Source organism: Lygodium microphyllum, chromosome 10 (assembly GCF_053477565.2).
Source record: "Lygodium microphyllum isolate KBCC chromosome 10, Lygodium_microphyllum_v1.1.10, whole genome shotgun sequence".
NCBI classification, from domain to species: domain Eukaryota; kingdom Viridiplantae; phylum Streptophyta; class Polypodiopsida; order Schizaeales; family Lygodiaceae; genus Lygodium; species Lygodium microphyllum.
Genome location: NC_141144.1, coordinates 10,467,316 through 10,476,872, shown reverse-complemented (window position 1 = coordinate 10,476,872; position 9,557 = coordinate 10,467,316). Strand labels below are relative to the sequence as shown.

Here is a 9,557-nt window from a genome sequence, read left to right as displayed (position 1 = left end):
ACATGCCATGCTATTTAGCATACCTCATATGCTTGTTGGCACATTGAGTCCCTATCACATGCATCTTAGCATATTGAGTGTGCTAGCTAACACACTAGTTTGTTTTGATTAACATGTTGAATGTCTTGGTTAGCAATCTTTATATTCCAATTAGCAATCACTTATCCTAGTTCACATACTCATCATTTATGGATATTTCAAGTTGATTCCTTTCACAGGTTCAAAGAAAAACATCCAGACTGCAAGATTAGCATGAGAATGTTTGAGATGTTAAAGCCATTCTTTTGTAGGTGGCTAAAGGAAAGATAAACATGTTGTTGTGAATACCATGTGCAAATGTCCTTTCTAAAGGACACATTGAACCACATGTGTTGTCATGCTTTTGTGCTCTATGATGCAGGTTGCAATTTTTGAGTAGTATATGTGCCATAGATGACAACATTAGCATGGGTTGCTTGGCTTCATGTCATACATTCAAAGGTATTATGTATATGTGGGAGTCAATTCTTTGTCTAAAGCAACCAAATGTAGGTTTCCATAAAAGGTAATGTCTGCTGCTGCTGATGGGAGTCTATAAGATATGTGGAGTGAAGAGGTTGGAATTATATTGCTTGGAGATAGTAAAGCTAGGTAAGTGTATTATTGCGAAAGTATTTGCATATGCAAAAGCAAAAGACAATCATGGAAATATTAAAAAAAGATAAAATCTTTTGCATAAAGAAATGCACGATTGGAGTTCATTCAACTCTTGAAGACAAAGTTGAAGCTCTTTGTTGCAAGATATGATGGCTAACAGGGATGGGGATGAGCTGGTTCTTCTTTGGATCAAGGTATGGCAAGGGAGAGCATGATGGTGTAGGAGCAACTATGAAAAGAACCTTGACCCATGAACATTTGAAACCTAATGGAGCTATTTTGAGGTATGCAACACATGTGGATACTTATTGCCAAGCCAACTTATCATAAGGAGTACCTACATCATATCCTTCAAAAGAAATGGAATGTGCATGTGTGTTCTAGAAGGTTAAAGTGGGGGATGTGAATAGAGAGGTCAAATGGAATTTGCCATTCTGACAAAATCTTGCTCTTTGCATGCTTTCCATGGTCACAACCTGCAAGATCCAACTACCATTGCAACAAGAAACTTGGCATGATTTTGTGATGCATGCATGCACGCAAGGTGGAATCGCTACATCAATAATGCTCACATGCAACCTTGGGATTATCATGTTCTGATGCAATTACCTAATGAGATTGTGGCCAATTCTGAGTTGATAAATGAAGCCATTGGCTATGACGACTTCACATATGAAGGTCATCATGATGTTTTAATTAGAGCTCTATGTGTTGGCAACACATTTGTAGTAAATCTAGATGCTTCAACCAATGCTAAGGATGTGGACTTCTACCTAGTCAAGTGTGTTGCAGCACAAGGGAGAAGGTGGAGAAGGGGTACATTGATGAATGGAGAAAAAGTGACTCATATGTTGTGCAAGATTGTATTACATGCAATTGGATGCATACACCTTCAAGGTAGAACATCCCATCATCCACCTACTTTCACATCTAGTACGACGTATCAAAATACCTATGGAGCACATCCCAAGGAGAAGTCATGTGTACACAATCACCCTAGAAAGCTATGAAGCAATCTATAATAGCATGCCCTTCAACTTTTAAGTTGTAACTTGAGGATTTTCAGTATAATTCTTATTGTAAATAATAATGCATCCTAACAAGCTTGCTCAGTGTGTTTACCAACACTCAATATGCTACCATGGCATTCTTAGAATGTCTATAAGACTAAAGAGTATGCCAACAGTAGGCAAGGAAAGAATCGAATAGTACAAAATTTGATTCTTACAATCTCAAATGAAATTCAGAACTAGTTTGGACGTTGAAAAGGAAATCTCATCATGATATTACAACATTCCATGATTCTACGTAATTTACAAAATCTGCAAAGAGTCTTCTGCTCCTAAGCTTGTTTGTGGTGCCCATGGCACTTGTAAGTATGAGCCCGTTTGTGGTGCCCAATGTGCTTGTGTTCTTGCTTTTGCTAAGCCTCTATTCATGCATCTACCTTTCTTCTTCTTTTTTCATATGTTTCTCAAATCTTTCCCTCTCAATCCTTTCCCTCTCATACCTTTCAGCTTCTTCGTTAGTCCCCCCTTTGTCTCTAATGGATGGTTGCCCTCAACTCGGCTTCATCCCTTCCTCGGATATTTGATTCTAGCTTTCTAATGATTGCATTAGAAAACAAGTCTTGGGAGGTATCAAACATGTTGTCAGCTGTATACATTGCATGGTCCTTCGATTGTAGCCACCCATGGAAATAGCCAATCAGTCAAAGTGTCTCCTAGGAACCATTGCCATTGCTCAACAATCTAGTGCTCTAACTTGGGAGTAATAATCCAAGTTCCTTTGTAGTTTTGGCACACTTTGTATGTACTATCATCAATGATTAGAGTGTTTTTGGGCCCAAATTGCAAAAAGCCCGTCCAAAAGAGTCTCAAATTCTTGAAGAACACATGCTTATTACTATATGACAAGCTTGGCCACTACATTGTTTGTGTACAAGAACACCTGCCATCCAAGCCCACTACAATTTGAATACACTATCTAGAATTCCATTCACTTTACGATGCATGCTGGTGCTGCGTATATACACATGGAAAATTTGGAGGCACCAACCAAAAAAAATGTGGCTATCTTTGTGACAAAAAACATACCACCTATCATTGATATAATACTTTACCATTTCCCTTGCATATGTAGGGGATTGTTCACCATACCGAGACTCTATAATACAATGGAAAAATTTAAATCATGCAGGGTAATTAACTATTGTTTCTCTTTCCGTGCAACACAATAGAAGCATCAAATGAAGATGTTATAAGGAATAAGCAAAATATACTCAATTATAGCACAAAAATATATTTATGCCAACAAGAATTTCTCCATTATAAATATTCAAAGAGTTACATGCCGTAAGATGTGCACACTAGATTGCTAGCACTACAAAATTTGGGCAGAACAAAGAATGAGTTCAACATAGTTTCTTGCAAGCTCATGAGTAGGTGCCTTTCTTTTCACCTTTGGTTCGTTCGGTTATGCCCTCACAAGTTTGCTAGCAATATAGAATTGGGGCAGAATAGAGAACACGTTCAACATAGTTTCTTGCAAGCTCGAATGAGTAGGTGGCTTTCTTTTCACCTTTGGTGCATTCACTTATGTCCTCCAGCATGCTCTTCGAGGTAGCACAAGTGTCATTTCTAGCCTCATTTGGAATCAGCTCCACAGCACCTTTTTTGTTCCACTTCACTTTGTTTACAAAGCCCAAGAGTGTTATTATCACTAGCATCATGCACATTCTCCAGGCTATCTATCCTCATAGTTTCCTATTGCACACTCCTAACTATTTCATCTAAAGCACTTACTACTTCAACTAACTGTGGGCTCAAGTTTGCAAAGAGTAATCATGATGAAGTTATCATCACTCTTTGTTTCTTTATTGCTTACAGCACCTCGTGGCGATTCCACATGCTACAAAATCACATCCACCCCTTCATGCATTCTATCTAGCTCATTCTATCTAGCTCATCCAGCTCCTCATTAGAGGGACTTCCTTCTTGTACCCTTTCCTTGCCAAGATTCTTGTCATGCACACTACCGACATTATAGTTTACTGTGTGTTCCTTTCAAATGTTAGTTATCATATCCAAAATGCTAGTTAACATTCAAATTTGGATTTTTAGCACTACAATTAGCATAGCCAAGATGCTGGTAAGCATGCCATGTGTACTAGTTGAGTATGCTATCTAGCATATAGTATGTTGATTAGCATACATGGCATGCTAGTAAGCATTCCAAGTGTGCTAATTAACATACTCAACATCTTAGTTAAAATACTCAATATGCTAGCATATATAGTATGCTAGTTAATACCCAATATGATTGCTTGCATACTTAGTATGCTAATTAGGATTCCATGTATGGTAGGTATATTGAGTATGCTAGCATCCATACTATCTATGCTACTAACATACCCAATATGCTAGTTGGCATAAAAAGTGTGCTAACTAGCATATCTAGTATGCTTGCTAGTATGCTCACTATGCTTATTAGCATTCCATGTATGCTAAGTATGTTGAGTATGCTATCTATGTTAGCTAGCATAACAAGTGTGCTAATTAGCATGCACAATATGTTAACTAGCATACCCAGTATGCATACTAGTATTCCTTGTATGCTAATAATGTAACGTGCCTGCTCCTCAAATCGTGGGACACGTCTTAGCAGTCCATCGAGAGATATTTCTAGAAGACGCTGCCCAGCACTCCCAAGGAATGACACAGGGTTTGCCAACCAGGGTCTCTCGAGTTTGCCCCGCAACGGAACTTATCCGACCGTTCCCACTAGGATCGACCTGAAGTCCGAGTTCCTTGTAATTGGGTCTTCCTAATAGCTTCCTAGCGTCGGTCTACAACTGCTCCACTTTGTGCAGGCACAATTGGGCCAAAGCAGACTCATACCGCACTTGGTTCAAAGAGAACGGGAAACGAGAGGGATGCATCTCTCGACCTCTCTGCCCGTAGGGCATAGTCCCATTCCGGTCCCCTAAAACGGTATGAATCAGGGTTCTAACCAACATTGTCTAAGGTCATCGTTCGACTTTTCCTAATATTCCTTGTTAACATTTCCTTTGAGGAAAGCTCTCGACTAACCGAGACCACCCTACCGTAGGATGGACCCGACAGTCACATCCACCACACTTCCCTTGGGGGTTGTTTTAGTTATCTAATTACCTACCACATCATGTTTGACACATAAAAGCAGCTTCCTTAATTAACGTGTTAATCATAGGTTCCTTTACGTAATTTAGGGCACTGACATGAAAACAAGATAAAACAAGATCAAACACTTCCTTAACTTATCTTCAAATTAATGTTTGTCTCCCGCCCATATAGGAGAATTAAGTGTTCCTTTCTGCCTCCGTAGAAAAATCCTTCCGTCTCCCGGCAATAAAACCCGAAGGTTTATCCTACCAAGATTCTGCCTTGTAACTAGTATCAAGGCCTCGAGATCCTATCTCGAGTCACGTAGAACACTTGTGTAGGGTCTGGAGGCATTGGGATTTATGGCGAGAGCCCCCACTGGCACCCAAGCGTCCTCCTACGCCAATTAATTTCCACGGAGAGACCTCTCGCGGTGGGTTCGGTCCACATTCCTGGCGCGGATTCATAACCCCCTTGGTTAGGGTTTGGCGGTTTGCCGTGGGGGTGGGGGGTAGCTAGCATCATCCTTCCTTAATTATCCCTTTAGGAAATCATCCACAGCCGAAGCAACCATCCTAATAACATTTACTAGGGAAAACATCCCTTTTGTTCCCATGGCAATCCATCATCACAGACCGGCCATGAAATCATCAATCACACCCCACTTGGGTTAACATCCAAAACTACATTAACAAACAGTGGAACGCACAACCACTTGCTTCAAGGCATCGCAATCCCATTGCATGCACATCCAGAACTTAACTAGGATGCATCAAAACACTTGCTCAAGGAATTTACAACCTTTTCTAAGGTAGAAGTCCTTCTAAGATAACAATCACCTAATCTACTCAGGTGGCTCTTCCCCTTAGGGTTTATACGGCTAGACTCCAAGCCTTCTTTGCTAGTCATTAAGTTTTATCATAACTTGGCAATATCACATATGGAATTTCATACAATCATCTACATCTATGAACAGCTAGGAATGAAAGAATACATAACCAACATATAGCTTTTATGAGTATCCTTTCCCTTCAATGGATATTAAAATGAAGACTATGACCTATGAGCGTGTAGAACCATAGAAGCTCTTTCATTCTGGCTAATAGAACAATAAGCATAGATAGAAAAAGGGTTCGAAAACACCAAAGTTCTTCAAGCACCATCTCCTAGTTGAAACCTTGGTCTTTCTTCGACTTGTTGATACTTTCGTAATTCCCAACTCTAGATTTACCCTTGATGCAAGAAGCCCATTGCTCCAAGAGTGCCTTCCTCTTCTCTTTCTAGCATCGGCTTGCCTCTCTCTCTCTCTCTCCTTCTTCTTCTTCTTCTTCTTCTTCTTCTTCTTCTTCTCTCTCTCCCTCTTCTTCTCCTTCTCTCTCTCCCTCTTCTTCTTCTTCTTCTTCTCTCTCTCCCTCTTCTTCTCTTCTTCTCTCCCTCTCTTCTTCCTCTCCTTCTTCTTTTCCTCCTCTTCTTCTTCCCTCTCTCTCCTTCTCTTCTTCTCTCCCTCTCCCCTTCCTCTTCTTCTTCTTTTCCTCCTTTTCTCCTTCCCTCTCTCTCCTTCTCTCCTTCTCTCCCTCTCCTCTTCCTCTTCTTCTTCTTCTTCTTCTTCTTCTTCTTCTTCTTCTTCTTCTTCTTCTTCTTCTTCTTCTTCTTCTTCTTCTTCTTCTTCTTCTTCTTCTTCTTCTTCTTCTTCTTCTTCTTCTTCTTCTTCTTCTTCTTCTTCTTCTTCTTCTTCTTCTTCTCTGTGCTGATCAGGGGGGGGGGGAGGGGGTTTCGATGCAGACGACGGAAAAGGGGGGGTTGTCCAGGATGACGGGGGGGAGCCACTGCATACCAGCATGGAGGGGGGACGTAGCTGCCGAACAACGAGCTGGAGGGGGGGGGGGAGGATGGATGTCCTCCACCACCCACCTGGGGGTTGCATGCCCCCTTCTCCCCATTACTTACCCTCTCTCTCTCTCCCTGCCATGTAGACGACAAGGGGAGAGAGAGGGAGGAAAAAAATGTAATTTTTTTTTTAAATTTAAGGGGGGGAGTTCTTATGGGGGGGAGGCACCGAGGGGGGGGGGGGGGGCACAGGGGAAGCACGGGGGGACATTACAAATAAGCATACCATGTTTGCTAGCTATCACACTATCTATGCTAGCTAGCATACCTAATATGATAACTACCCTACCTAGTCATGCTAGTTATGCTGGTATGGTTATTATCATGCCATGTATACTAGCTATCATATTGAGTATGCTAGATAGCACACCTAATAGGCTAGTTAGCATATCAAATATGCTACCTAGCATACAAGTTATGCTAGTAAACCTACACATGATGGTAAACCCAGTATGCTAGTTAGCTTATCTCGTATGCTTGCCAGTATGCTCACTCTATGCTTATTAGCATTCCATGTATGCTAAGTATGTTGAGTATGCTATATATCATCTTGTCTATGTTAGCTAGCATATCCAATATACTACTTAACATACTATCATGCCTAATATGCATGATAGCATAGATGGTATGCTAATTAGCATGCCATGTTTGCTAGCTATCACATTGTTTATGCTAGCTAGCATGCCTAATATACTAGCTAGCATACCTAGTATGCTAACTAGCATACTCAGTTATGTTAGTTATGATGGTATGCTAATTAGCATGCCATGTATACTAGATAGCGTACACAATGTGCTAGTTAGCATACCAAATATGTTAGCTAATACACTAGTTGTGTCGGTAAACCTACACGTGCTACATGTTAGCATACAACATATTCTATTTAAACCTTAGTTATCATATCCAAAATGCTAGTTAAGATGTAAAGTATGTTGATTAGCATACATGGCATGCTAGTTACCATTCCAAATGTGTTAAAAAACATAGTCACTATGCTAGTTAACATATCTAGTATGCCTGCTTGTATGTTTAGTTTGCCATGCATACTAGGTAGAATGTTGAGTATGCTAGCTATAATCTTGTATATGCTAGCTAGAATCTTGTATGTGCTAACTAACATACTATTTATGCTAGTAAATAAAGGGAGAAGCCTAAGTGAGAGCACAAGAAAGCGGAAGCAATGGAGGTATGAGCTATGGCAGATGGAGTAAGAGAGCAAGAGAGCAAGAGAGCAGGAGAGAGAGACTCAAGATATGGGAACTTCAACACTCACAATGTGTGATTGATCTCCCCTTATTTTATTAGTCAATAAAAGAATAAAGAATGCAATGATAGTGATGGGTACCTGTCACCTATAGTGTACAAGTGTGTGGGTATTGATAGTGAAGTGAATATATAGGCGGCATGGACACAAGTACCTTTACCCCCAACAATCTCTTAGTTAAAGGCGAATGTGCCTCTAGTAAGGAGGGAACAATAAAAAAGTATCAAAGTACAAATGTACATAAAGTACAATAGGATGAGGAAAGACATCATCTCATCCAATGCCCATCATCTTCTTAAGGAAGGCAAAATTCTCCACTAAGAGAATTTTAGTGAGTAGATCTACATGATTTTGATTAGTTGAGATCTTGAGAAGCAGTGATACCAATGTTTGCCACTAGACAAGCTAATCAAGAGCCTCCTTACAAGGCTCAATGGTCTACAATATACTCTACCTCTATAGTAGATAGAGTCATACATTTCTACACCTTAGATATTTCTAGCAAAGTTGAAGACATAGCTGGATGTGGACTTCCTACTGTATTCATGTCTTGCATAATCAAAGTCAGTGTATCCCATGACTCCTATATTGTAGCTACCATAACATATACACATATCTACAGTGCCTTTGAGGTACCTCATGTTATAAATCGCATGGTGTGGAAAACTTGCTTGAGTTGTTGCACCAAACACATATCATATACATAAGAGGAAGCTCACTCAAGAACACAAGAAAGAGAGATGGAGGCCAATTTTTTTTCTTATTGGTTTCTTCTTCTTTCACACACTTTTTCAGTGTACGCATAGTATAGATAAGGCACAACATAAAGGAAAGTGGCCTACTAAGTCAAATGGTGCATAATGGATAATACTAATTTATGGACACTATATCTATGCCATTTGTAGATAGGTGCAACAAACCAAATATAATAAGTGATAAGGTAATGGCCATGTAAGATTCATAATGACCACCAACATGCTACATGTAGATGTGGGGACCAATCTAATGGAGTGGTCAAACATTAATGCCCGCTTGTGTTGAGCTTGCCATATGAACACTCCCACTCCAGCTCAAATGCATCTCTACAACTCCAAGTAATCTTCAAAACATTCTAAGCTTCTCTCCACCCAATGCCTTTGTTAAGATGTCAGCTATTTGATCCTATGTACTAACATATACCAAGTTAATCTCACTTGCAAGTGCCTTATCTCTCACAAAGTGGTAATATCCATGGATAATAAGGTGCATAATGTTCAATCAAGTGTGAAAATAGAATAGTCACATCCATTAGTTGTGACTACACCTATCATATCCAATAAAGAACAAGACATGGTAGCTACTGAGACTTAGGATAAATAAAAGATTCTTGAAAGCACGTGCAACCCTACACTCCTCTTGAACCACATACCAACTAAAGCCCAAAGCAACTACTAGAATCCTAGAAAAAATGGCAACAAAGCAAGCATGCTTAGAAAATAGGAATGCCACTAAGTGTCTCATAGAATTGGATGCTAGGTTGAAGTTGCTTGCATGCACATATGTCCATGCTAGCATGGACACATTGCCTAAAGAACTTGAGGAATATCTAGGTTATTCACTAACTTGGGAGGAGCAAGAGCATCTTGATG

The 9,557-nt window shown here is 40.0% G+C and overlaps 1 pseudogene; it reads left to right on the top strand.

Moving 5' to 3' along the window:
* The first annotated feature begins 1,169 nt into the window (after positions 1-1,169).
* On the top strand, positions 1,170-1,680 carry LOC148029698 (uncharacterized; annotated as a pseudogene).
* Positions 1,681-9,557: the final 7,877 nt, after the last annotated feature.